Source organism: Sus scrofa, chromosome 12, assembly GCF_054392235.1.
Source record: "Sus scrofa isolate SSC_HxYL_T2T_F1_AM1 chromosome 12, Sscrofa_HxYL_maternal_Yorkshire_Landrace_v2.0, whole genome shotgun sequence".
Lineage (NCBI taxonomy): Eukaryota > Metazoa > Chordata > Mammalia > Artiodactyla > Suidae > Sus > Sus scrofa.
In genome coordinates, this window is record NC_139394.1 from 3,716,992 (window position 1) to 3,744,396 (window position 27,405).

The 27,405-nt window shown below is 57.2% G+C and overlaps 1 long non-coding RNA gene across 1 annotated transcript; it reads left to right on the forward strand.

Annotated features, from left to right (window-relative positions):
• Window positions 1-21,322: 21,322 nt before the first annotated feature.
• On the forward strand, window positions 21,323-25,964 carry LOC110255951 (uncharacterized). The gene is made up of 2 exons (XR_014820644.1): window positions 21,323-23,628; window positions 24,127-25,964. It is a non-coding gene; the product is annotated as an uncharacterized LOC110255951 (long non-coding RNA).
• The last annotated feature ends 1,441 nt before the right edge of the window (window positions 25,965-27,405 follow it).

Below are 27,405 nucleotides of genomic sequence, written 5' to 3' on the forward strand. Positions count from 1 at the left end.
AGCTCCTGGGCAGTCAGTCCTGCACCAATCAACTACTCGGCGTCTCAACATTCTCCTGAGTGGGGCTGGTAAGAGCAGGAACTTAGGGGACGAATCCCCGGGACCATAAAATACAGGAGCCTCTGGATGCGCCACTCAGGGCACCTGACACTCTGCGACAATCACATCCACCACCCCCACTGGAAAGATGTGTTGAGGGGGGCGCTTCCCCACTTTACAGAGGACGAAACAGAGGCTCAGAGAGGTTAAGTAACCGGGGTAAGGCAGCCCCGCTAGCAAAGCTGAGCCGAGGTCTAGCAGACAACTGGGCAGAGCAGCTGCCCTGCCCACCAGGTGCTGGCTCCAGAGGAGCAGCAGGCACTGGCCCTCCGCCTGGGGCTCGCTGAGTCCAGGGCTGTAGCCATCCCACACCGGCCAGCCCCGGAGGAGCGAGGAAACCCACCCCCTCCAGATAAACAAAGCACTTCCTCCCCAAAGTCCGGGCCCAGAAGGAGGAGGTGCCCCGCACAACTGTTTATAGAGACAGATGTTTGGGACGGAAAAAGAGACACAGCCTCCTCCATCCCCATGGAGACAGAGGAAGTTTGCAACTTGGGCAGAGGCGACTGGAATTGAAAAAGGAGAAGGGGAGAGGAGGGAGGGAACCAGATCTGACCCGCTGGAAACGTTCTGACATTTTCAGATGCTGGTGCCTAATACAGAGGCGCTGCCATGGCAACCAGGCCCGCGGGCACGGGGCTGCCCATTCCAGCTGGACCTGGGGCCAGAGCCAGAGGAGAAATAAGCACACGTGGGATAGATTCGACCGAGAGCAAATAAATCAGCACGTACACAGCTCGGGGCCTCTCAGCCCCGGGGCCACCCAGGGGCCACCGCGAAGTGGGGGGAGATGCTCATGCCCCCCTTCTCTTCCTTCCTCCCTCCTCTCATCCCTCTTTATCGTCTCCCTTCCCCTCTCTCTCCATCTTCCCCCCCTTGTCTCTCTCCCTCCTTCCTTTCCTTCCTTCTTTCCTCCCTTCTTTCCTCCCTCTCTCCCTCCCGTCCTAGGTGTTCAGCCTCGCTCCCGTGCCAGCCTAGGAACCATGCCCATCTTCCTGGTGGCGGATGGAGATGGCTCTTGGCAAGGCTGATGTCAGAGGACCCCGAGGGGCCGGGCAGGTCCGTACTGTCCCTCCACCGGCTGGGACGAGGGAGAGGAGTGCTTCGGAGCCTCCTCTGCTTCCTGGAGTTTCCTCTTCCCGGCTCCCCAGCCCCTTGGTCTACACTGCCCCTCCCTGGCACGGCTTCCTCAAGCCCCTGCGTGGCAACTGAGGCTCTCCATTGGTGACGCTGTCATCTCACTGCCCTGGAAGCCGTGATGTCCGCTGCAGGGTCGACACCGGGGCCACCTCCCCACGCCCCCTCCTAGGAATCCAGCCGCCTCCTCCAGCGCCACTGGGTGATCCTGGGCTCACTCCTCGCCTCTCTCCAGGGAGAGGGAAGGGGGTGGAAGGGGGAACTTCCGATGAACTCTGGCCGAGGTGATGGGAATCCCTGAAGCCAGGAGGTTCTGTGGGAAAGAGCTAGAAGGGAGAGCCGGGCCGCAGGGGTCCAAGGGGTGGGTGCCTACGAGTCCACAGGAGGGGCCCGCACCTTCTGGCGCCCAACCTCAGAAACTTCCCGAGACGCCCAGTGGTGGGGAGGCGGACCTGAGCTGGTCTGCATGTTTACCCAGCCTGGCCCACCCAGGAGTGCACCCCCATGCCCAGGCTGCCGAGGGGGCTGGGAAGGCGTCAGGGTAACGGTCCTCGGACGCGTGGAGAGATTAACACTTGGCAGGAAAGACTGGGCCGGAGGCCGAGGCGAGGCCGTGGCCCACGGGGATGGATGTGTTACCGCTGGGGAGTGGGGGTCCAGCTGTCACAGGCTGTGTTGAGGGTGGGCGGCAGGTGACTGCAGGATCAGGAATCCAGAATCCCTGGGTCTAGCCTGGAAGCCCAGAATCGAGTCATGAAGAATGTACCCCCACGGAAGGACGGAGCCTTCGGGAGGCCAGAGGCTGAACCTCCATCAGCTGCCAAGTAAGCCTGGTACCGAGGATGAAAGGCAGCCTGGGCTCCCTGCCTCCTGGGGCAGCCTGGCCACGTCTTCCAGGGGCCTGGCTTCAGGACAGAAGCCCAGACCTGGGCCTCTGCTGCCCAGCCACCCGGGGAACAGTGTGCAGACTCAATTCCTTCCTCTGTCCCAGCTAGCTGGGTGACCCTTGGCAGGTGACTTAACCTCTCTGGGCTTCAGTTACCTTATCTTTAAAATGGAGAGGCTAGCTACGGCTCACTCAGATGTCTTGACCATCAAAAGAGACAAGGTGCAGGAAGCAGGCTTCATTGTCAAACACTCGTTGCGCCCTTACTGTGTGCCAGGCCCCATGCTGGACTATCTATCCAGACAGAAGAAGCACTGGGCACTGTGGTGTGCCTGGTGGGATGTGCCTGCCTAGCCAGGGAGGGAGGGGAGGTGTCAGCTGCAGCCCAAGGAGGAGGTGGCCAAGGGGACCAGCCTGGACCATGGGGCAGCCAACCACATCCCACAGGCCAAATACAACCTGTTTTGCTTCATCCCATGAACAAAGAATGGCTTCTACTGTTTTCGGTCTCGCCTGCAGCATGCAGAAGTTCCCAGGCCAGGGATCCAACCCACACCACAGCAGTGCCTGGAGCCACAGCAGTGACAATGCCAGATCCTTAACCTGCTGCGCCACCGGGGAACTCCCAAGATCTACATTGTTGAGTAGTCGATAAACAAACCAAAAGGGCACTATTTTATGACATGTGAAGATTAGGTGATGTTGAAATGTCAATAAAGTTTTATTAGAACACACCCACGCACATTGGTTTGTTAATTCTCTATGGCTGCTTTCCTGCTACGATGGCAGAGATGCAAATGTGTACCCCCTGGCCCTTTTCAGAAAACGTTTGCTGACTCCTGGCCTCGGGAAAGCGTGTTCAAAGGCCAGGGAGTGAGAGAGAGAGAAGAAAGTTCTGGGCACTGGGATGGATGGAGGGACAGAGAAGCTGCAAGTTGGCAGTGGGGGTGGGAGAGGGAGGCTGGGGGAGGGGAGCAGAAGCTGCTGTCCTGGTTCTGGGGGCCCCAGTCAGGCCTGTGGGGTGTTTCCTCCACCTCTCTCAGCTCCTGCTCAGCCACAGCTGGAGAGACACTGACACCGCAGATGCAGGACCGTGCCCGGGGGCCTGGGGCGGGCCCACATCTGGCAGGGGTCACGGCTGGGCCGCACAGGGCCCTCTGGGAGGAGCAGGAGCCGTGTGAGGGCAGGAGGCATGGATCTTTAAGGCTCCCGCAGAGGCTAGGACCACAGTGGCTCTCAGGGGACCCTGGGCATCTACAGGCAAACACGCCATCGAGCTGGGGAACGGCGGTGCCCTCTGCCACCCCAGCGCCCTCAGGGCTGCATGACTGCGAGAAGTGGGACAGGACCTTGGCAGGGAAGGGGGTGCTGGGAGGTTTCTCCTCTTCATGGGGGGCGGCAGGGCGGCCCTTCACCGGATGGTGTCGGGGCTTCTCATCACCCTACACAGACCTGCACAGCCGGGGGCAGGGTGGGGCAGGCTCTACCAGGAGCTGCCTTTGTGCCTCTGTCCTGGGTTCCCTTCTAGATGCCAGGGCCTAAGCACGAGCCCTCCGAGGCCACCCCCAGAGCCCCTGGGAGCAGTTAGAGGGACCCTAGAAACCCGATCCTCAGTCTCTCTGGGTTTCCTGGAGCTGGGGGACCACCTCGGAGGCAGGGGTGAGAGCGCAGGGGAGAAGGGAGGCGGGGTCTCCGCTCCCACTCTCCCGGGCCTTTAACGCATGCGTTGTGCCCATGCATTGGACGTCCCTGTCCAAGGGGACAGACACCCACAGAGGGCAACTGCGCAGCTGCCCAGGTAGAAGCCAGTGAGTCAGGTGCAAGCTGTAGGCAGTGGCTGGAATGGGCTGAGTCCATCCCGACCGGGCTGCGGAGAACAGACTCCTCCAGTTAGACGGGGAGAGCTGGCTTCAGACGGAGATTCCTGCTGCCCAGTGCCTGATGCCACTGGACCCCAGAAGCCGTACCAAAGCTGCAGGGAGGGGGAGCCTGAGGCCTCGGCCCTCCTGGCTCTTGCCCCTCCCCCAGCTGCAGCAGCACCACCTCCATCAGCAGGGTTGAGGCTCCAGGCCTGGTCTCAGGCCTTCTCCTCTGAGCCCACACCCATCAGGCTCCATCACCCAGGGAAGCCTCACCATCTGCCCTCCTTGGCCCTGGAACCCGGAACTCTCAAGCCCCTGGATGTTGCCTCACTCTTCGCTGGCCTCTTCCAACCAAGGTCCCCACCCTGGCCCTTCCCACTCCTCCCTCCCTCTCTCCAAACTTCCTTAAGCCCCTCCCCTGCCTGCCTGAAAGTCACCTGACTGGGCCACCAAAGTCCAGCCCCACCCATCTCCCCACCCAACTCTCCCAGCTTGGAGACAGAGCAGACCTGACAGCTTGAGAGCCACCCACTTCCAGTCCCAGCCACTCGCTGATGCTCCTACCCGTGCACACACCCACACACGTGCAGGCACACACGAACACATAACGCACACTTGTTGTGTGTACATGCACCCACCTGTGCACATGCACGTGTGCATCCACATGCTGCATGCACAGCTGTGGGTGTAACACACACTCATACGTGGATATACACATATGCAAGCACACTTTCTTCATGTGTGTGCCTGCATGTGCACACACTCACACCATCCAGTTGGTTTCATGCCTGTGCTCCTGCCTTCCAGGTTCCTGCAATGCTCCCTCCTGCATCTTGAATCCCCTCCAGGGCCTGCACGCGGACGTGGGGTCAGCATTAGCTCCCCCAGATTCTTTCCAAAGTAGCACCTGCTTCACCACTCAGTCGCCTCCCCCTGCCACCCCCTCTCCCCCAAGCCCCCCAGGAACTGGCAGCTCACACTTCAATCCATCTGGTGCAGCGAGATTAAAACCACCTCCATGGGAGTTCCCGTCGTGGCGCAGTGGTTAACGAATCCGACTAGGAACCATGAGGTTGCGGGTTCGATCCCTGCCCTTGCTCAATGGGTTAAAGATCCAGCGTTGCTGTGAGCTGAGCTGTGGTGTAGGTTGCAGACACAGCTTGGATCCTGCGTTGCTGTGGCTCTGGCTTAGGCTGGCAGCTATAGCTCCGATTCAACCCCTGGCCTGGGAACTTCCATGTGCCGCGGGAGCGGCCCAAGAAATGGCAAAAAAACAAAACAAAACAAAAAAAAAAACCCTCCACCAGCAATCACCATGACTGTCTAATGCTGGTGAATGACTGGGGGACCGGGGCCGCTGCCCGCAGGGCCCAGTTGCACTGGGAAAGGGACTTTCCTTAGAAGAACCAAGGCGTCTTGTAGCAGCTCTTAACGATTTGGGAAGGGAAGCGGAATAGCTCTTTACTGTAATTCGAACAACTGAATTATTCATCCAGAGCAGCAGACAGAGTTGGACGGCGACCAGGGAGGCAGGAGACCCCAGCCCAGCCCTGTGACCCAGGTCTGGGGCCGCCTCCCTGCTCCTGAGGGGCCAGTGACTTAGAGGGGTCTGGGTACACAGCATTCCGGGGACCCGCACAGATTCCATCCAGGAGGTGCAGTGGGGGTGGGGAGAGACTGGATGGAAGCGCCCTGGCCATGGGCAGAGCCACACTGAGAGGCGCCCCGGCCCCCCAGGGACTTGTTCTAATGGAGGGGGGTCTCACCTGCTCTGGCCCAACAGACCCTGGGCCACAGCAAGGTGGCACTGTCCTGAGGGGCCAGGTGCCTGGCTCCCCTATGCCATCCCCCTCCTGCAGCCCGGAACCTTCCAGCTGCCCTCCGGGTTGGATGGGCGAGGACAGGCAGAGTCCTGCCAAAGGGGAGGCCTGGCCTCCTCCTCCCACAGGAGGCTCAGGATGGGCAGCCTGGAAACAGGTAGATCAGAGCCCATCCCTCAATACACAGCCCAGCTCGCCCTCACCCCTGCTGCTGGGCACAGGGAGGGGCGGGGGTGAAAAATGCTCCCAGGCTCTCTGCCCTGCTGCGTTGGGCCTCCTAGGCACAGCCACCCACCCCCTCCGTGCTCCGACCCGGAGGGAGGCGGGACAGAGAGCTTGGAATGAAGGCCTCAGGCAACTGAGGCTTCGTCCTTTGGGTCGGGGCTGGGCTCTGCCTGTCCCAGCAGAGGCAGTGACTGGAGGGGAGCAGGGAAGGTGGGGGGACGGGGCGTGGGGTAACATCCTCTTAGGTCTCCTAGCAGGAGTGTCCTTTCCGCGTGGGGGACGAGGCTTTCTCTCCCCTCCGGCCCACGGCGCCGGGTCCTGGAAGGTTCTCTGAAAGTATGAACGAAGGACAGCACGGAGGATGCAGAGGGAGTGCGCATGCGTGAGGCCGCAGCCTCCGCGGGAGGCGAGGAGGAGGCGGTGGAGCAGGAGGGAGAGTGGGGAGAGGATGAGAGCAAAAAGCAAGAGAGGAGGAGGACAACTGGGGGTGCCTCTTGGATGCACTGAGACGGGAGGTGAAAGTCAGTGTCCCAGGAGAAGGGGACAGGGAGGGGCGGAGGGGGACAGGGGTAGAGGGCGCAGCCTTTTGGAAAGTGGAGCCCTGGGGGCAGCACGTGCTGACTCACCCGCCTGCCTTCAATTTTCCCTGTTTCCTGGGGATTCTCATTTTATTTTCGGGAAAGCTGCCTGCTCCGTGACTAATTTGTTCTTAAACAAACCAAACCCAGGCAGTGGGGAGGCTGGGCGGGTCCTGAGTCACTCTCCGCCCAGGGGGGACCACACCTCAGCTCTGGGCCTGGCCTCCCCGCAACTCTTGGGGGCCCCTCAGCCCTGGCCTGAAGGTGGTTCCAGTGCTCCCTGATGGGGACACCCAGGGCTGCAAAGGATCCCAGGCTACATACAGAGTGAGTGCCCTAATTGAGCATTGCCTAGAACAGTGACTGGCACAGAGCCAATGATCAGTTCGTGTTTGTTGACTGACTAACCGATCGACTGACTCTTTGGTCCTCTTTCACCAATCCTCCTGAACCCTTCCTCTCCCAAAGCCCCTCAGTTTGGTGACATAGATTTTACTAACCATTACCCTTCACCAGAACGATACCCTAAGCTAGACATGCACTAAATTCATACTGTCTAAGTGACCTTGTCTGGCCCACTGGGATATGCTTTCTAACTGCTTTGCCATTTAGGGTGGCTGGGGGGCGGGGGAGGCCCATCTGGCAGCAGAGCCCAATGGGGGGCAGCCTGCCAACCAGGCCCTCTGCTGGGCCGGAGGGAGCTGCTGCTCCTGCAAGTTTACAGAGCCCAAGGTCACCGAGCTGAGAAGCAGCAGGTGCAAGATTTGAACCCAGACCTCAGAGCACCTCCCAGTGTACCAGCCTTCCATCTGCTACCCTCTGCTGAAGTGGGAGCCAGGGCCAGCCTTGGGCCGGGTGGGCAGGATGGTTTGAACCCCCGTCGGGGTGTCCTCTCCAACTCCAGCTCCAGCCCTGAGGCAGCCACTAAACCCTGGTCACAAAGGGGGGACATGTGCAAGACAAGCCACTGGCAGATGGAAAGGAACCACCTCTATTTCTACTTTTTACCTCATCCTTTGAAAATGTCAACGCTCGTGGTACCTAATCTATAAACCTAGGAGTGGAGGTTCTCAGGTTTATACCTGAGTCTGTCCATACATTCTGGACCGACTTCCTTCCTGAAGGGGAGAAACGGCGCCCCACCCCAGTCGGCTGCACCCGGGGATTCTCGCATAGTAGGTGCCCAGTAAACATTTCTGTGCCTGCAGGCGGGCGTTCCGGTTGGGAGGCAGCAGAGAAAGGGTTGTTCCTACATCCGGACGCATCACCCCCCCCCCCGCGCCCCTCTGGGGACCCGGGCCCCACCTGCACCCTCTGGGGGCGTGGCTGCGGCCGGGCTCCCGCCCCCTGCCTGGCGAGGCGCCACCTCCCTCGGGGTGGCCGCGAGGTTACCGGGAAGGGAGGCGGGCTCGCCTCGCAGCTGCTGACACCCCGCCCCACGGCTTCCCCAGCGGGTCCCCGCCCGTGGCCTCGCGCCAGCTCCCTCCCGACCGCCCCGCGCCGGATCCCCTGGGGTTGACCGTCCAGGGCGGCCCTGCGGGGGCGGCAGCCCGCGGGCGCCGCGGTGCCCAGCCGGGCTGCAGCCACCGAGCCGCTCCTCGCCCCGGAGCTCGTTTACAGGAAGCGCGCGAGGAGCCGGCCCGAGTTCCCGACAGCCGGCGAGCGCGGGCGCGCGGAGACGCTGCGTCTACACCGGCGATCAATGCGCGCCCGGCTCTCCTCCCTCTGCGCGCAGCGGCGTGGGCCCAGGCCGCCCCCATTGCAGGGCCCATCGCAGGGGTGGCTCCCTTACTCCTTTCTCGGTGGGAAAGTCACCTCGCCTCCTCGCCTGTCTGGAAAATGAGGGTGCCAGTCAACCCCACCCCAGGACCCTGCGTGCAGACCCCTCAAAAGTCAGCACTTTTACTGTTACACAGCAAATCCGAGTGTGGGCCTCGCGGGCAGGACCCCCGACCCGCAGTTGAACCAGCCAGCTCCTCCCCCTTAGCTATTTTTCCCATCCCCCTCACTCGCCAACGCGCCCCCCCCCCCGTTGCTTTTTAAAACGGGCGCGAGTAATCAGCAAATATTCCCTTAGAGCAAACTCCTAAAAGGGGGCCTCTGATTTGACTTCCCCTTTGGGGGGGGCGTGCCCCCGCATGAGGAAGTTCCTGGGCCAGGGATCGAACCTGAGCCACAGCAGTGACAACGCCAGATCCTTAACCGTTGGGCCACCTGGCTCAGCTCAGCCGCCTCCACCCCTGACTTGGGAGGCTGGTGGGGGGAGAGAGGGAAGGAGGGAGAGGAGAAAAATGGGGTGGAAGACAGGGGTACCTGGGCCTTTGGGAAGGCGCAGAGATGACATCCCCTCGGGGGTCTAACAGGGGACTGGAGGAGGGGCAGCAGGTCCTCCCTCTCCTTGGGGCCTAAGGCAGGAAGAGACCAGGCAGCCTTCTGCTCTTACTAGGCCGCCTGCGTCAGCCCCCAGTTTCTGCTCCTTCCCCAGAAGACAGAAAGGGGGGTCCTAATGGGGCCAGGCAGCCCAGTCAGAGTAGGATGCTCAGGCTGCTCAGCCCAGCTCAGGGCTCCCCCCTCCCCCAGGTGGCTCTCTGCTCACCTGATGGGGAAAGAGGCCTAGCGCCCCCACACCCCCAACTGCCTCAGACCCACCAGGCTTAGGGGCCTGCTTGGCAGGGAGGGCAGCAAGGCTGGAGACCCCAGCGATCCTCAGGTCGGATCGGGAGCCCGGGGCTGGGGGCATTTGGGGGTGTTTGGGGTGGGATAGTGAGAAGCATTACTGTGGACTGTGAGTTCACCTCGTGGGGGGGGGGTCTGGAAATGGCAGAGAGGGGATCCGAGTCCCCTGATGTTGCAGGCAGGGTTCCTTTGAGGGGGACCCAGGTCTCAGGCCAGGCATGTGGGTGGATTCTCCAAGGTGCTGTCCTGCTCCAAGGTCCAAGCAGGCTAACCCTCCTGCCTCAGGCCTACTGCCTCCTGCCTGGAGTGGTCCATTCACCTATTCATTTACTCACCTTCATGCATTCATTCACACATCCATTCACTCATCCATTCATTCACTCATCCATTCATGCATCCATCCATTCATTCATGCATGCTTCCAGCCATTCATTCATTCATGCATCCAGCCATGCATTCATTCACTCATCACTCATTCATTCCCCCAGCCATCCATGCATCATTCACTCATCACTCATTCATTCCCCCAGCCATCCATGCATTCATTCATTCACTCATCTGTTCACGCATTCGTTTACCAATCCTTCATGCATTCATTCCCCATCCATTCATGCATTCGTTCAGTCTCTCATACCACCTTTGCAGAGAGCTCCTGGTGGATCAGTCACAGGCTAATCCTGGAGAGACTCTGAAGGAGCTCTGCTGTGGTGGGAGGGGAGCCCCCATTACCTGGGGAGCCATGAGCCCAGGGGAGAAGCCCCTAAGCCCAGCTTTCGTACTAAAAATAATGGAAATTTATATTGAGATCGTTGTAGACTTACAGGCAGTTGTAGGAAATAATACAGAAAGACCTTGCAAACACTTTGCTCAGTTCCCCCAATGGTAACACTTTCAAAAATATGTCCGGGAGTTCCCGTCGTGGCGCAGTGGTTAACGAATCCAACTAGGAACCATGAGGTTGCAGGTTCAGTCCCTGCCCTTGCTCAGTGGGTTAAGGATCTGGTGTTGCCGTGAGCTGTGGTGTAGGTTGCAGACGCGGCTCGGATCCCGTGTTGCTGTGGCTCTGGCATAGGCTGGCGGCTACAGCTCCGATGAGACCCCTAGCCTGGGAACCTCCATATGCCGCGGGAGCGGCCCAAGAAATAGCAAAAAAAAAAAGACAACAAAACAAAACAAAAACAAAAAACAAAAAACAAAAATATGTCCGATATCATACCCAGCACATCGGGCTTCATGCAATCTGTCCATTTTATTCTGATTTCCCCAGTGTTACTTGCCTTCGTTTGGGTGTGGGTCTGGTTGATATAATTCTATCGCCTGTGCTGATTCATGTGGTGGCCACCCATCAAGGGGCACCTTGCCAGGACTCCTCACAGGGCCCTGTATAATCACGCCCGCCTGCCCTCTGCCTCCCCCTAGCATCCCCCGGGGCCCTGGCCTCTGGCCAAAAGTGAATTTTGAGCAGCAAATGGGAGCCAGTGGCTCTCACCTTCCACCCTCCCAGCCCTAGTGGGCTATATTTAGTGCCTCAACACCCCCTCAAAGGTAGGGCTATGTCTGGGACATCTCCCATCCCAGGCTTGGCACCCAACCTGGCCTGCAGCAGGTGCTCATGGGAGGAGGGGCTATATAGAAATCAGTGACCTAAAGGACAGGCCTGGCCTGAATAGAGTACATAGTGTGCTGGGATTTATGCTGGGGGGAGGAAGAGAGAGAGAGAGAGAGAGAGTTTGTGTGTGTGTGTGTGTGCATGCGCGTGTGCGTGACCAAGTACATCCATGCACGAAATATTCAAAACCAGCTGTTGGGAGTTCCCGCTGTGGCTCAGTGGTTAACGTATCCAATTAGGAACCATGGGGTTTTGGGCTCGATCCCTGGCCTTGCTCAGTGGGTTAAGGATCCGGCATTGCTGTGAGCTTTGGTGTAGGTCGCAGATGCAGCTCGGATCCCGTGTTGCTGTAGTTCTGGTGTAGGCTGGCGGCTACAGCTCCGATTGGACCCCTAGCCTGGGAACCTCCATGTGCCGCGGGAGCAGCCCTAGAAAAAGCTAAACAAAACAAACAAACAAAAAACCCCAGCCGTAATCTTGGGTGCTTCTGGGAGGGTCAGTAGGTGGCTGAAGTGTCTTTGTTTCTTAACGTCTGCTGTCCCAAATTAGTGGCTTCAAACAACACAAATTTATTATCTTACAGGTCTAGGTCGGAAGTCTAAGATGCATCTACAGGGCTGTGCTCCTCTGAAGGCTCCAGGGGAGAGTCTGTCCTGTTGATTTTTCCAGCTTCTGGAGGCTGCCTATAATCCTCGGTTCATGGGGCCTTTGTTATGGGCCATGCTGTGGGGTTATGCTTTTGTCCCCATCTAATTCCTAACCTCCATTGGGATGTTCTCTGGGGGTGGGGCCTTAGGGTCAGATGAGGTCACGAGGGTGGGGCCCTCCTGGTGGGATTAGCGCCCTTGTAAGAAGAGACACCAGACAGCTTTCTTTGGCTCTCTCTCTGCTTTGTGAAGACACGGAGAAGAGAGGGGTCCAGTCTACAAGCCAGGAAGAGGGCTGTCACAGGAAACTGAATTGGCCAGACCTTGACCTTGGACTTTTGGTCTCCAGAATCATGAGAAATAAATATCTGTGGTTTAAGCCTTGCAGTCTGTGGCATTTTATCATGGCAGCCTGTGCTAAGACACTGTTATCTTCACAGCCCTTAGACAGCATCTTTTCATCTCTCCTTGACCTCGTGCCACCTTGTAATTATATTTGCATCCACCCAGATGACGCAACGTCGCCTTCCATCCCAAGGCCCTTAACTTGGTCACACTGGCAACGACCCTTTTGCTAAGTAAGGCAGCATAGTCCCGGCTGCCGGGGTTGGGGATGGACCCCTTGGGGGCCCATTATTCAGCCAACCCTTTTCCCACCTGAAATTTGAACCATATGCTATATGACCGGCTCAAAGATGTCAACTAAACAAACCAAGGAGACCCCAGGGGAGGCAGGGATCCCCAGGAGGTGCCCAGGATGTGCAGAGGAAGCTCTGGGGGTGACCGTCTCTCCTCTGAGTGGGGGAGTGAGGCGGCGTGAACCCAGGACCAGGGGATTGTGAGCTACGATTCAACCTCCTGGAGCCTCAGTCTCCTCCCTGTTTGATGGGGCCGGTGATATTTCCTTCCTCTGGGCTCTTGTGGGGGTTAAAGCACCAAGTACACATTGTCCCCAATGCACTCAGAACGGTAACCGGGGGTCGTGGGGAAGCTGGCGGCAGCCACCTGCCTGCTTTGAGTTCAGTTTGCCTGCTGGCTTCTCCACCGTGGGGAGAGAAAGCAGACCACCCAGGGCCCAGGATTCTGTAAAGGCTCCACGGCCTCGTGGGCCACCCCTGACTCCAACACTGAAAGTCAGCGTCCTGGGACAGCATCCCAGCCACAGCTGGCATCTGGTCCCTGATAGCAGCCTTGGAGGTGCCCCAGAGGCTCAGGGACGACAGTACCACCCTGGGGTCAGGTAGAACTGGCCTGGAACCCCAGTTCTGCCTCCAGACTGACCCTCTGGTGTCTCTGCCCAGCATCCCTTCCCCTTCTTTCAGAAGAAGCACCCCCCAGAATGCACTTCACCATTCTTGTCTTTGTGGCTCACTGATGGGGCTGACCCACCCCTACCCCCCAGAGGAGTGCACAACCCAGGCTGGCCGCATTAGAATATGCATACCTTCGCTAGTCCTGCCACAGCAGGGAGACAAGACCCCAGCAGGCCCAAGGCCAGCCAGTGTGGACCTTTCCCAGGGCTGCTGCAGCCATGTGTGCTACCACGAGGGAGAGCCTACCTGTGGGTGAAGCCAGCAGAACAGAGAGATGGAGAGAGACAGTGACCAGGTGGCACTGCTGGATCCAGTGGTGCCTGAAGCCCAGCTCTCATCCTGTGTGTTTTTGTCATTGAGCCAATAACATAACCCCCTTCCAACTGCTTAAACCAGTATGACGCGGCTTCACACAGTCCTCATGGGTATTGGCCGAGTGACCTTGGGACACAATCCTAACAGGTATTGGCTGAGCGACCTTGGGCAAGTCACACATGTTCTGTGCCTCAGAAAGTATAGGCAATGGCAATAATAACACCTGCACATAGGGTTGCTGTGATACTTAAAGAAGATATTGAAGTAAAATACTTAAATCAGCCACACTGCAAGCTCAATTGTCATACTGGAGTTGTTAGTTTGTCGGAGTTGGGTTAGAGCTGTGTCAAGTGAGTGAACATGCACGATTCAAATGGGACTGCTGCATCTTACCAGGAAGAAAAGCCTCATTCCTGAGAAACCAGACTTAGCTGAACTGAGATCAGAGCACTGGTGTCATGGGGAGCAGAGACCCCCCCCACCCCAGAGCCAGAAAGACTCCAGCAGGAGAAAACCCCTAAGAGCATCTGTGGGATTTCGCTGTGGCACAGCTGGTTAAGGATCCGGCATTGGAGTTCCCGTCGTGGCTCAGTGGTTAATGAACCCAACTAGTATGCACGAGGATGTGAGTTGGAAACCTGGCCTCGCTCAGTGGGTTAAGGGTCCGCTGTTGCCGTGAGCTGTGGCGTAGGTCGCAGACGTGGCTCAGATCCCACGTGGCTGTGGCTGTGGCATGGGTGGGAGGCTACAGCTCCAGTTGGACCCCTAGCCTGGGAACTTCTATATGCCATGGGTGAGGCCCTAAAAATACCAAAAAAAAAAAAAAAAGGCATTGCAGCAGCTAGGGTCACTGACGTGGACACACTCTAAGGTGACCCTAACACATCACGGTCTGGAATAATGTCCCCTTTCTGAGTATAGGTAGAACCTAGGACTGGCTTCCAACCCGCAGAATCTGGCGAAGGGGCTAGGACGTCACGCCCGTGGCTACTGTATGTCACGTAAGACACCACTTCACAGACTGGAGTGAGAGCCTCGCCCTGCTGGGCTGATGTCAGGAACGGCCACATGGAGGAAATGCAGTGGCCCCAGAAACTAAAGGTGGCCTCCAGTCAACAGCCAGCAAAGTCCCCAGGCTCTCAGCCACACAGCTGCAAGGAAGTGAACTCTGCCAATAACCGAAGAGAACTCGGAAGCCGAGTCCTCCTTGGTTGAGCCTTCAGATGAGAACACAGCCAGCGGCCACCTTGCTCACAGCCCTGTGAGGTCTCCAGCAGAGGACCCAGCCTAGCAGTCCCCGGACTTCTGACCTCATGGAACTAGATGGGTGGTAATTTGTTATCCTGCGTGGAAAGGGGCCGCAGCGTCCTGCTGAGGTCCGAGATGTCAGAAGGGGCGCCAGAGGGAATAAAGGCCAGAACCCCTTTCTCTTTGAGTCAGGGGGCAATTTCCAGGGAAGTCTGTGACTACGGTGGCAGAATTACAACTCCCTCTAACTTGGTAGTTCAAAGCAACGGGTATCACTCACGGTTTTGCCGGCGAGGAATTTGGGAGTGGTTTGGCTGGGGGGTCTGCAGTCCCTCATGAGACAGTGATCAGATGCGGTCAGCGCCCAGATGGGCAAAAAGCGCATGAAAAGATGTTCGGTGTCATTAATTATTAGAGAAACGCAAGTCAAAACCGCAACAAGGTATCCTCTCACACAGGTCGGAACGGCCATCGTCAGAAATCTACAATCAAGGTCACAAACACGGCTTGGATCTGGTGTGGCTGTGGCTGTGGCGTAGTAGGCTGGTGGCTACATCTTCTATTTGACCCCTCGTCTGGGAACCTCCTTATGCCGTGGGTGCAGCTCTAAAAAGACCCCCCAAAAAAGTCTACAAACAAATGCTGGAGAAAGTGTGGAGAGACGAGAACCCTCCTACCTGTACAATGGGAATATAAATTGGTACAACCACTATGGAAAACAGTATACAGGTTCCTTTAAAAACCAAATATAGAACTACCCTATGATCCAGCAAACCCACTCCTGGGCATATATCCAGAGAAAAACATAATTCAAAAAGATACACCCCCCCCCAATGCTCACTGCAGGACTATTCACAATAGCCAAGGCACAGAAGCAACCTAGTATGCACTGACAGAGGAGTGGATAAAGAAGATGTTGTGTATATACACAATGGAATACTACTCAGCCATAAAAAAGGACAAAATAAAGCCATTTGCAGCGATATGGATGGACCTAGAGATTATCACACTAAGCGAAGCCAGACAGAGGAAGGCAAATACCATACGATATCACTTATATGTGGAATCTAATAAAAATGGTACAAATGAACTTATTTACAAAATAGAAACAGACTCAGAGATCGCAACATCAAACTTACAGTTACCGAGAGAGAAACACGGGAAGGGATAAATTAGGAGTTTGGGATGAACATATGTGCACTACGATATATGTTTTACATATACACACTACTATATATATTTTACTATACATATTTTATATATTTTACTATATATAAAATAGATAACAAACTAGGGCCTACACAGGAAACTCTATTCGGGATTCTGTAATAACCTACATGGGAAAGAATCTGAAAAAGAATGGATATATATATATTTATATGTATAAGTAACTCACTTTGCTGTACACCTGCAACTAACACAACATTGTAAATCAGCTATACGCCATTAAAATTTAATTTAAAAAAAAAAGATGCGGTCAGGGCTGGGGTCGCCTGAAGGCTGGACTGGGGCTGGGGTCCACCTCCAGGGTGGCTCTTTCATGCGGCGGTTGGCGGGGGGCCTCAGTTCCTCTTCCCGTGGGCGTCTCTGTGGGGTGGTCTGAGCGACCTCAAGGGATGCTGACCGGCTTCCCTGAGAGCAAGCGAGCCCAGAGACCCAAACGGAAGAGGGGATGCTTTCTGACCTTGCCACTTTGTCATCTCTTACGGGTCACACGGACTGGCCTGAATCCGTGTGGGGGGGGACTGGGCGCGTGCTTAGCAGGAGGCAGGTCATTGGGGCAGTCTTGGGCACTGGCCACCGTACAAGGAGGGACGCCCGCTTGGGGTTGGAGGGGGCTATGGAAGGAAGCTGGGGTGCTTGAAGTTAGGGGAGCAGTTCTCAGAGCACAACCCAGAGCCCAGAGGGGGAGGCCTCTTCAGCGCCTTCCTTAAGTGGTTCTGGGAATGAGCGGGTTGAAGACAAACACAGCTCCCAGCCCTTCTTTCCCAGTGGGGACCTGGACCCCCAAAGGGGCCGGGGAGGGGTATCCCACCCAGACTGCCCCTCTTTGCTGCGTACCTTCCTTCTCCGAGCTTCTGGGTCACCACGCTCCACGCAGGTAAGCTCATCCGTCCCTCGGGGAGGGAGCCGGGGGTTAATATCTACTGTGAGCGCCAGTTAAGCCCCGAATGACTCTCACACCGGGTGCCCTCGTCCTCACTGTCCCAGATGAGGAAGTGGGCTCGCAGGTCCCACGGTGAGTGGGGCAGATGCCACTCTCATGTCCTCAAGTGGCTGCCTCAAGGTTCCTGCATCCAGGGCCCCCTCCCTGGGCTGAGAGCCGGGGCAGCGGAGGGGAGAGGGAAGGCAACGGTCTGGGGAGGTTCACGCTGCCAGAGGCTGTGGGGCTGAGGCCGGGAGAGGCATGGAAACCCTGCCAGAGGTGTCGGAGACCCGGGCCCTGACACGGCTGGCCAGCCTGCTGGCCACCAGCCTTCCCCCCATTGATCCGGGGAGTTCAGGCTCACGTCTCTGGCTGCACAGGCTTCCTGGAACCATCCTGCTGTCTCCTCGGGGCGGGCCCGACCTGGCTGCAGTGGGGAGGAGGCAGGTGGCAGCACCCCTAGAGCCAGCTGGAGAGTCAGATCTCTGCCCGCTAGAAGGCCCTGGGCTCAAGGTCCTGGGAAAGGTCTGCCTCCTTCTGGAAGAGGGTCCGGCAGGATGCTGAGGCCGGATTTGGGCAGGGAGAGAGCTTGTGGACCTGGAATCCCAGAGGGAAGCGCGGGATGACCCCTGGGTCAGGTGTGTCAGGTAGAACCAGGTGCGCCAGGAGCGATTGCTGAGGCTGGTGGGGGAGCCCTAAGGAATGACACAGGAGAGGGCACAGAGGCCAGCAAGAGCAGGGGAGTCCCCCACAGAGCCTGGGGTGCGCGGCTCCGGCCAGGCCCTCTGGGCTCACTGCCCAGGCAGAGTCCCACCTGCACGGAGCCCCACTGCGCGCCACCCACCTGAGCATCCTCAGCAGGTCACTCCCACTCCCCTCATGTACCAGCAGTGAGAAGGGGAGCCACTGCCGCCCCTCCCCCCCAGCCAATGCAGCTCCAGATCCTACTATGCAGGCTGATCCCGTGCTCACGGCGGATCCCAGCTCGCTGCTCCGCCCGCGGGAGCTCATCCAGACCCCACGTCACCGATGAAAGGTCCAGAGGCGCCCAGTCATGTGCCCAGGCCCCCACGACTGCTCGGGGTCAGGATTAAAATCCAGGCATCTCACAGGAGCCAAGAGGGGAGTCACCCAAGGCGCACGAATGCATATGGACAAAACACGCGCCATCCGAACAACGGAGCCTCAGTCCAGTGGCATCATAAAGAGGAAGGAGATACTGACACAGGCGACAACATGGATGAATCTTGAGGACACTGTGGCCAGTGGGGAAGCCAGACGCCCAAGGACAAGTGCTCCAGGATGCCACTCAAGACGGGATGTTCAGAATGATTGAACCCAGAGCAGAGAGTGGATGGAGGCGGCAGGGGCCGCTGGGGAGGGAGGAACGGGAACTTGGTGTCTCACGGGCGGCGTTTCCTTTGGGGAAAATGAGAGGGCTCTGGAGGGAGACGGTGGCGGTGGTTGTGCGCTTACAAATGGTTCATGCGGCAAATTTCATGTCATGTCCATGTTACCGCAATAAAAAATATTAAACAACCCCCCCACCCTCCACAAGGCATTGACCTCTTGGTATCCATGGCGCAATCACCAGACCCTGGGCCGCCTGGTGGGCGTGGGGGTGGGACACAGGATCCCGCCTTGACCTTCTGGGACAGCCCCAAGGCAGCGCCCCTGGGGCCGATTGGGTTACGGACCAGGCAGCCAGACCCCAGCGGCCTCTCCCCACCATGGCTGCAGACCCTGAATCTAATGCGAGGGCTGACCTCTGGGAAGGCAGCGCACCCTAGGGTCCCCCACAAAGAGACAGGGCACGCCCACACCCCTCACACTCACCGTACACCCTCGGATACTAGGGCAGACGTGGGACGCCAGCATGCACGCACACACCCAGAAGTCCCCCCACCCAGGTCACCTGAGCTTTCACAGCTGCGCAAGGGAGAGGGGACCCTTGCCCCCCAGGAGCCCAGCTCCCCTCGGCCCACCTGCGCAACCCCCACCCGCAACTGCTGTCCCAAATAAGAACTCAACTGATCCCCAAACATGGACGCCCCGGCACCAGGCTCCAGGCAGGCCAGGGCCAAGACCTATACAGACACTGCCTGGAAATAGGAGGCCAAAGAATGCAGTGGGCAGCTTGGCAGAGAGACAGACAGAGCTGCCGGGCTTCCAGTAACACGCCGGCCCTGCCCTGACCTCGCCCACCGGCCCCGAGACTCAGCCAATAGATGCCCGGTCCTGGGCTCCGGCCCCCAGCAGCGCCTGGCCTAGCACAGCTGCTGCAGGGCCCTCCTGGTCACCACCCCCTGCCCCCTGGTGACAACAGGACGGGAACTGGATCCCTGTCCTCTCAGGGTTCCAGCCGTGCCGGGAAGGGGGTATCTTTAGCTTCCCTTCCTGGAAGCCCACTGGCTCCCGTCCCACCGAGACCCAGCAGCGTGGCCTCCAAGCCCAGGCCACCTCCCCCTCCAGCACCAGCTCCCTAGAAGACGGGCAGCCACCCCAGACAGGTCTGCTTGGCTGGCTCACTCCCTGCCCGGCTCAGAACCCCCTGCCCAGCCCGGCAGGGTGGGCGACGCCAGTTCATGCCCCTCTCCAACCCCACGGGGAAGCACGCGGCATGGGGGCTGCGGGGACACGTCCTGCCCCCAGTCCGAGGGGCCCTGAAGTAGCATCCAGGCAAGGCCCTCCTGCCACAGAGGAGCCTGAGGCCCAGAGAGGGAGTGGGAGAGACCAGGGGTCGCGGGGAGATCCTGACGGGCTGTTCCCAACACGCCAGCATGTTTTCCTGGAACCAGGGCCTGAACCATGACCCCAACAGCTGTCCACAAAGTGACCTGGACGGGGCTCCTACCTGCCCACCTCCTTCGGCCGGTGCATCTTTGAGAAAGTCAGTCGGCGTCCAGAAAGCATCCAGCATCCAAAACACGGAAGGAGAGGGAGGGGCGCGCTTGGCGGGGCCGTGGGAGTGCTGGGAGAAGGGCCCGGGTCTCCAAGGAACAAACACCACCCACCTGTGCGGCTTCTCCCGGGAAGAGGGTGGGCGGGGCGCGGGGGCAGGACAGGTGATAAGGAGCTGAGTCAGGCCCAGGGTGCGAGGACAGCTGATCTCAATCTGCACGGTGGCCTGGGGCCTCCAAATGGGGTGGGGGGGAGGGTGCCGTGAGCCCCCAGCCCAGGAAGGAGACCAGCCGGGCAGGGCAGGCCTGGCCTCATTTCCTGGCCCAGGTTAAACCAAGACCATGGACCCCTGAGACGGATGGAGCGAAGCCGAATTGTCCCATTTGTGCCCCCGTCCTTGGAGCTTGTAGTTTGTGGGGGGAGGGAGGCAAGGAGGGGGGCTGGAAAGAAGAGAAACAGTGAGCACTCAGCTGCCAAGAAATGTCAGAAAAAAAGGAGGAGGAGGTCCCGTCGTGGTGCAGCAGAAACGAATCTGACTAGGAACCATGAGGTTGCGGGTTCGATCCCCGGCCTCGCTCAGTGGGTTAAGGATCCGGCATTGCTGTAAGCTTTGGTGTAGGTCGCAGACGCGGCTCGGATCTGGCGTGGCTGTGGCTGTGGTGTAGGCCGGTGGCTACAGCTCGGATTCAACCCCTAGCCTGGGACCCTCCATATGCCGGGGGAGCGGCCCTAAAAAGACAAAAAAATAAAAAACAGAGATTTCCACCATAAAGACAATCAGGATTTTTTTGTGTTTTTTTAAAAGTGATTTTGATATTTGTATAAAATGTTTAAAGGTTGGAGTTCCCGTCGTGGCGCAGTGGTTAACGAATCCGACTAGGAACCATGAGGTTGTGGGTTTGATCCCTGGCCTTGCTCAGTGGGTTAAGGATCTGGCGTTGCCGTGAGCTGTGGTGTAGGTCACAGACGTGGCTCGGATCCCAAGTTGCTGTGGCTCTGGTGTAGGCCAGCGGCTACAGCTCTGATTAGACCCCTAGCCTGGGAACTTCTATATGCCGCGGGAGCAGCCCTAGAAATGGCAAAAAGACAAAAAAAAAAAAACAAAAACAAGTTTAAAGGTTACGCTCTATTTATTGTTATTACATAATATCATCCCCGTGTATTATTACACAATACACACCCTGGTAGCCTATCTTACCAATTTAGGGTGACCAACCATCCAAGACTTTTCCAGTGTTAGTGCTGAAAGTCTTGCATCCCGAGAAATCAAATCCAGACTTTGAGTTACCCTAGTAATGGAGCGCTTGCTCCTCATGGGCACAGTACAGTTGCCACAGCTCCAAGCATCACACCCTCATGAAATGACAGTACACCGAGTAAGAGGAAATGGGGAGCAAGCGAAACATATTTCTCCTTGAACTTCTCAGAAGCCTACAGAGACACTCCCCTTGCATTTGACTGGCAGGCCTGGGTCTCAAGATCACTCTGGACCAATCCCTGGAAAAAGAAGGGGTTGGTATGACTGGTATAGGCCCATCCCTATTCATCCTCAGGGCCAAGATTCTTTTTTTTTTTTTTTTTTGTCTTTTTGTCTTTTGTTGTTGTTGTTGTTGCTATCTCTTGGGCCGCTTCCGCGGCATATGGAGGTTCCCAGGCTAGGGGTCCAATCAGAGCTGTAGCCGCCGGCCTACACCAGAGCCACAGCAACGCAGGATCCGAGCCACATCTGCAACCTACACCACAGCTCATGCAACGCTGGATCCTTAACCCAGTGAGCAAGGCCAGGGAACGAACCCACAACCTCATGGTTCCTAGTCGGATTCGTTAACCACTGCGCCACGATGGGAACTCCAGGGCCAAGATTCTGTTTCTGAGGAGGAAGAGGGTATGTATGGCTGCTTGGAAGCACCCAAGGGCGTGAGACCAGGCTGGACCGGCCACACGGGGGACTCAGCCTGCTCCGAGTCCTGGCTCTGCCCTGTTGTGGCAGGTTACATGCTTGGTGAGTTTCATACGCCTCACCTGAAATAGGGGACGATAAGAGTGGCTGCCCCACAGAGTTCTTGGGGAGATCTAAGAAGTCATTGAGTCTGGCAAACAGCATGGCAGCTGGGTCAGCGGAGACAAGCTGTGCCCACTGTTTTTCAGTTTCCAAGGCGGCTGATGGCCCAGCACCGACCGCCTGCTCTGGGGTCTCAGGCCTCCCCCTGGAAAATGTGCTGGGGTGGGGGAGGGAGGGTTTTCGAGGGGAGCCTCGAATCTGCTCCACTGAATCGTGTCCTTCCTGAACCACTCATCCTTCATGTGGGGTTATTTCCTCGGGGGGCGGGGGGGGGGGTCCCAGAAGGGCAAATATTGAATCAGAGACAATGGACTTTGAAATGATGCTTTATTTTAAATTACATATGTAATAGATGATCTTTGTAGAAAGCTGGACCACAGAGAGAAGCAGAAAGGAGAATATTAAAATCGCCTGGTTGGCTTTCTTTTGGCTGTGCCTGTGACCCACGGAAGTTCCTGGGCCAGGGATTGAACCCAAGCCACAGCAGTGACTGAGCCACAGCAGTGACAGCACCAGAGCTGGATCTTTAATCTTTTTTTCTTTTTTGGCTACACCCGCAGCTTATGGAAGTTCCCGGGCCTGGAATGGAAGGGAAGCTGCAGCTGCGACCTACGCCACAGCTGCAGCAATGCCTGATCCTTAACCCACCGCACTGGGTCGGGGATGGAACCTGCACCTCCCCAGAGACGAGCCGGGTCCCCAACCCTCTGTGCCACAGTGGGAACTCCTGGAATCTTTTGCCCGTTTTCCTTTTGCACCCACTGTCTGTCCCACTGCTGTTGACAGGTCTGCATATTCTGGATCTGGGTGCTTCAGCAACTGTACGCAGTGCAACGGTCTCTTTCCACTCAGTGGCTTGTCCTTTGCTCCTTACTAGTTGGGCGCAAGCCAGGGATGGCTCAGGGACTCCAGCACTTCTCCCAAAGGTCCCCCAGGTCTCCCCAAAGAATATTCCACCTGAGTGGAATGGCCCACTGGCCAGGCAAGCAGGCTCGAGGTCCCCGAGCCCCAGGTCTCCCTGGGGACAGCCCTCCAATCCTCTTGGCAGAAATATCATAGGAACTCCAGGCCTGCCACCGTCAGCGGCTAAGGGAGTGGAACGCGCCCAGAAGAGGAGGCAGGGGTCCAGGTGCAGACCGAAGCACGGTCCCCCCCATCCCCCACTCCTGCAAGCAGCCGAGGGGCAGGCCAGGGACAGGCTTTCTTGTCACGTACGGATTAGATCTGGGGGTCCAGAGACCCCCCCGGGGAGTCTGACACCCTTTCCCGAGTCAGCTCCCTCGGGAGCTCGCTCCCTCCTGGCTGGTTCTGGGGGCAGGGACCTTTCCTCTCTCCGCACGCCTCCCTCGGCTCTTCCTTCACTGATGATCAGAAAGCCCAGTCCATCCCCAGCGGGTGGCACCCTCCCCAGAGGGACTGTCCCTTCTCCCCTCTCACCATCACCTCCCCGTCTCGTCCCTCCATCCTTCGCTGCCCACCCCAGACATACTGGGCTACCTCCCCGCTCAGGGTCCCTCCCAGGACCCCGCTCTCTGCTCTCAGCTTCCCTTCCTGCCCCCTGGGCAGAGAAACTCCCACGAAGCGGCATCTGCTCTGCTTTCCCACCCCCAGGCCCCCCCAGCATCTTCTTGGTCCACACGGGCTGGCTTTTGTCCCCCCCCGCCCTTGTCAAGGTTGCCCGAGAGCCACCCTTTGTCCCACCTGTGGCCCCGTGTCTACCCTGGTCCCCTGGTGTCTGCAGAGCATCTGCCACCCGGCCCCCTCTGCCGCTCCCGCCCCCACCACACTCCCCCACCAAGCGATTCTCGTGACACCAGATGGCCGTCCTATAGCTGAACCCAACTCTGACACTGTCGACCTGGAGACAGCGCCACAGGTTAAGGCCTCTGGCCCGTGAGACTGTCCCCCCCGCTCAGAGCCCGAGCCCAAGGGCTTGATCCCCGAGTGACCCACCACGTCTGCTCAACTTGGCTGCAAGTCAGAGGTTCCCACGTCCTCCTCCCTCTGGATCCCGTCACCCGTCAGCACAGCTCTCGGAACTCGGTTTATTATAGGAGAAAGGACGCAGGACGGCCCAGATGAGCCACCACGAAGAGGTACACAGGTGAGGACAGAGCGGGTCCTCGGCAAGGGGCCTCCTGTCCTCCCCCTCCCCCCAGGGTGCCTCACCCTCCCGGCACGTAGATGTGGTCACAGCCCAGAGGCCCTCCCAACCCTGCACTTTGGGGATTGTTCTGGAGCCGTCCTCCCACAGGCAGCCGTGATGATTAACCCCGTTTCCAGCCCCTCTTCCCTTCCCGGAGGGCGGGGGATGGGCCGCACGTCCCCAGCTTCTAATCACCGTCTGGTCCTTCTGGTGACCAGTCCCCACCCAGAGTCGCCTGGGTGACGATTGCCCAGGAAATTCCAAGGGATTTAGGAGCCCTGCGTCAGGAACCGGGGTCAGAGACCAAATATTAGGACAAAAGATAATCCTGCTGTTCTCACCGCTTAGGAAATTACCGGGGTTTTAGGTGCTCTGTGCCAAGAACCAGGTCAGAGACCCACAAACACAAAAACACGTAACGATATTAATCCACGCGTCACGTTGCTTGTGCTCCAGACAGACGCCTCACCGTTTCAAACACCCGAAAAGCGAAGAGCAGCATGTGCTTTTCTTCAACCCCTCGCCTGGGAACCTCCACATGTTGCGGGTGCAGCCCTCGAAAGACAAAACAAACAAACAAGCAAAAACGGTACCAATTGCAACGGATGGGAAGCGTCCCCAGAGCGCTGCTCCCGGGGCTTCTCGGGAACTCAGCCCAGGGCCAGCATCCCCATCCAGGCAGCTGAGCCCCAAGATCATGCGGGGCGTTGGCCCGGCCAGGACCCATGGTTAGCCGTCTTTCTGGGATCTTCTCCCCGTTGTAGGAGGGAGGCTCCGTCCTGGGGTCGCACGCAGTGGTGGTTGAGAGATCGCCACGTGTCAGACCATCCCCATGTGGTCCGGGAGCCTGAAGCCTCGCTGGGTCCAGAATCTACCAACCCCGTGTCCCAGCGGTACCTCGGTGCACCTCCTGGACCGAGCCTTTGGCCTGAGCTCCTCCCCCAGTTCCAGGTGGGGGGTCCTGCCCCCTCCCTGCGGTTTATCGGCCTCCTGGACGAGTTATGGTCCCTCGCTGACCTCTCGGAGGCCTCCATCTCTCCGAGCACCCTGGGGACCTCTCACGCAGCGTGACCTGTGCCATCGCGTCCCTGTGACTTTGTCCCGAAGGCCAGGTTAGGGTCAAGCAGGACAAGCTTGTGGGGAGTTGAAAACACTCGTGGCAGAGGGAGTCTGGAGAGACCCAGAAGGGCGTGGCACGAAGCAAGATTTCCCAGGGTGCGTTCCTGGGCAGAGATGGCAGAGAGTTCCAGGGGCTGGGACTTTGGAGACATCCGTTGGAGAAGATGACCCGTGAGCAAAGGCAGACAGTCCAGAAAAGCAAAATGGAGGCTCTGGGGTCACTATCAGCCCCTTTTTTTAAAAAAATTCTTTTTATTTTTTGGTCATGCCTTCCGCGTGCAGAATTTCCCAGGCCAGGGATTGAACCTGTGGCACAGCAGCAACCGAGCCATGGCGGTGACAATGCTGGATTCTTAACCCGCTGCACCACGAGGGAACTCCAATATTTATACGTTCTTGAGCCAGAGTGTTCCAGAAGTGAAGGGGGCTGCCTCGCCCAGCAGCAGGCTCCCTGTGGGTGAGCCTTTGGGAGAGACTGACTCCTGGGATACAGAGAACTGTCTGCCAGGATGCTTTGGATGGCAAGTACCCAAAAAACTAAGTTCTACCCGGCTTAGACCTCAAGGGGCGGTGGTCAGCTCCCATATCTGAGTCGTCCAGGGGCCCACGCGGTGGCCGTGAGAGGGGCCCTGCCTCCTGGGAACCAGCTCCATCCTCCCAGGCTCTCCCACCTGGTGGAAAGATACCTTTGAGCAGCCCCAAAGGTATGCACCTTCAGGTTCAAATCCAGCAGACAAAGAACACATCTACTGCCAGCTAAAGCCAAAGCAGGGTTTACATCCTAGGGCGCCCATCTGGCCCGAGTGGGGTACACAACCTGAATTACTGTGACCAAAGGGCTGAGATGTTTTTAAACTGGCTCAAACCAATCAAGGCTCACCCTGTGGGTAGAGCTGCGTCAATGAGGAAAGTGGGGAGAAAAGCAACGAGTCCCCTCTCAGAAGGATGGGGCAGGGAGGGCCCTAAGTTTCTATGATTACAAGCTCCCAGAGGACACCCGTCGCAGCACAGCGTGTCCATAAATAGGTGATTAATGAATGCTTGTTGAGTGAATAAATGAAAGAAAAAGAAGGAAGGAAAGATACAACTCAATATAAAAAAAAAAAACTATCCAAAAAATGGGCAGAAAAGTAAATCAATTATACGCCAATATGAAATAAAAATTAGGGAGCTCCTGTAGTGGCTCAGTGGTTAATGACCCCAACTAGTATCCATGAGGATGTGGGTTCGATCCCTGGCCTTGCTCAGTGGGTTAAGGATCTGGTGTTGCTGTGGCTGTGGTGCAGGCCGGCAGCTGCAGCTCTGATTCGATCCCTAGCCTGAGAACCTCCACATGCCTTGGGTGCAGTCTGAAGAAGAAGAAGAAAAAAAAAAGGCAAAAAATAAATTAATTAAATAAAATAAATAAAATTATAAAGGCAAAAAACGGGCAGAAGGTCTAAAAAGACATTTCTCCAAAGAAGAAATACAGATGGCTAACAGGCACATGAAAAGATGCCCGACATGGCTAATTATTAGAGAAATGCAAACCAAAACTACCAGTATCCCCTCACACCGGTCAGAATGGCCATCATTAAAACAGTCTTTAGGAGTTCCCGTTGTGGCGCAGTGGAAACGAACCTGACTAGTATCCATGAGGGTGTGGGTTTGACCCCTGGCCCCACTCAGTGGGTTAAGGATCTGGTGTTGCCGTGGGCTGTGGTGTAAGTCACAGATGTGGCTCAGATGTGGCATTGCTGTGGCTGTGGCGTAGGCCAGGGGCTACAACTCCAGTTAGATCCCTAGCCTGGGGTCTTTCATATGCCTCAGGTGCAGCCCTAAAAAGCAAAAAACAAACAAACAAACAAACAAACAAAAAACCTCTATAAACGGAGTTCCCACTGTCACGCAATGGGACCAGCAGTGTCTCTGCAGCATCAGGATGCAGGTTCGATCCCTGGCCTGGCACAGTGGGCGTTGCGGCAGCTGCAGCAGAGTTCACAGCTGCAGCTTGGATCTGATCCCTGGCCCGGCAACTCCATATGTCTTGGGGTGGCCAACAAAGAAGAAAAAAATCTGCAAAGAGTAAGGGCTGGAGAGGGTGTGGAGAAAAAGGAGCCCTCCTGCGCTGCTGGTGGGAATGTAAACTGGCAGAGGGACGATACAGAAGAGTATGGAGATTCCTTATAAAACTAAAAACAGAGTTACCATATGATCCAATGGTCCCACTCCTGGGCATAGATCCAGAGAAAACCACAATTGGAAAAGATACGGTAGCACAATTTACAATATTAGCTAAGACATGGAAGCGGCATAGGCGTCCATCAACGGGCGAGTGGACAAAGAAGATGCGGTGTATTCATACAATGGAATACTACTCAGCCATAAAAAAGAATGAAATAAAGCCATTTGCAGCCACACGATGGCCCTTCACTTATCCTAGAAATAAGTGAAATATTATATGAGATCACTTATGTGCGGAACCTCAAAAAAGACATACATGAGCTTCTTTATAAAACAGAGACTCACAAACATAGAAAAGAAACTTATCAAAGGGGAAAGGGGGTGGAGGAGAGGTAAATTAGGAGGGTGGGATAAACACACACACACACCACTATGTATAGATAATCCGTACGG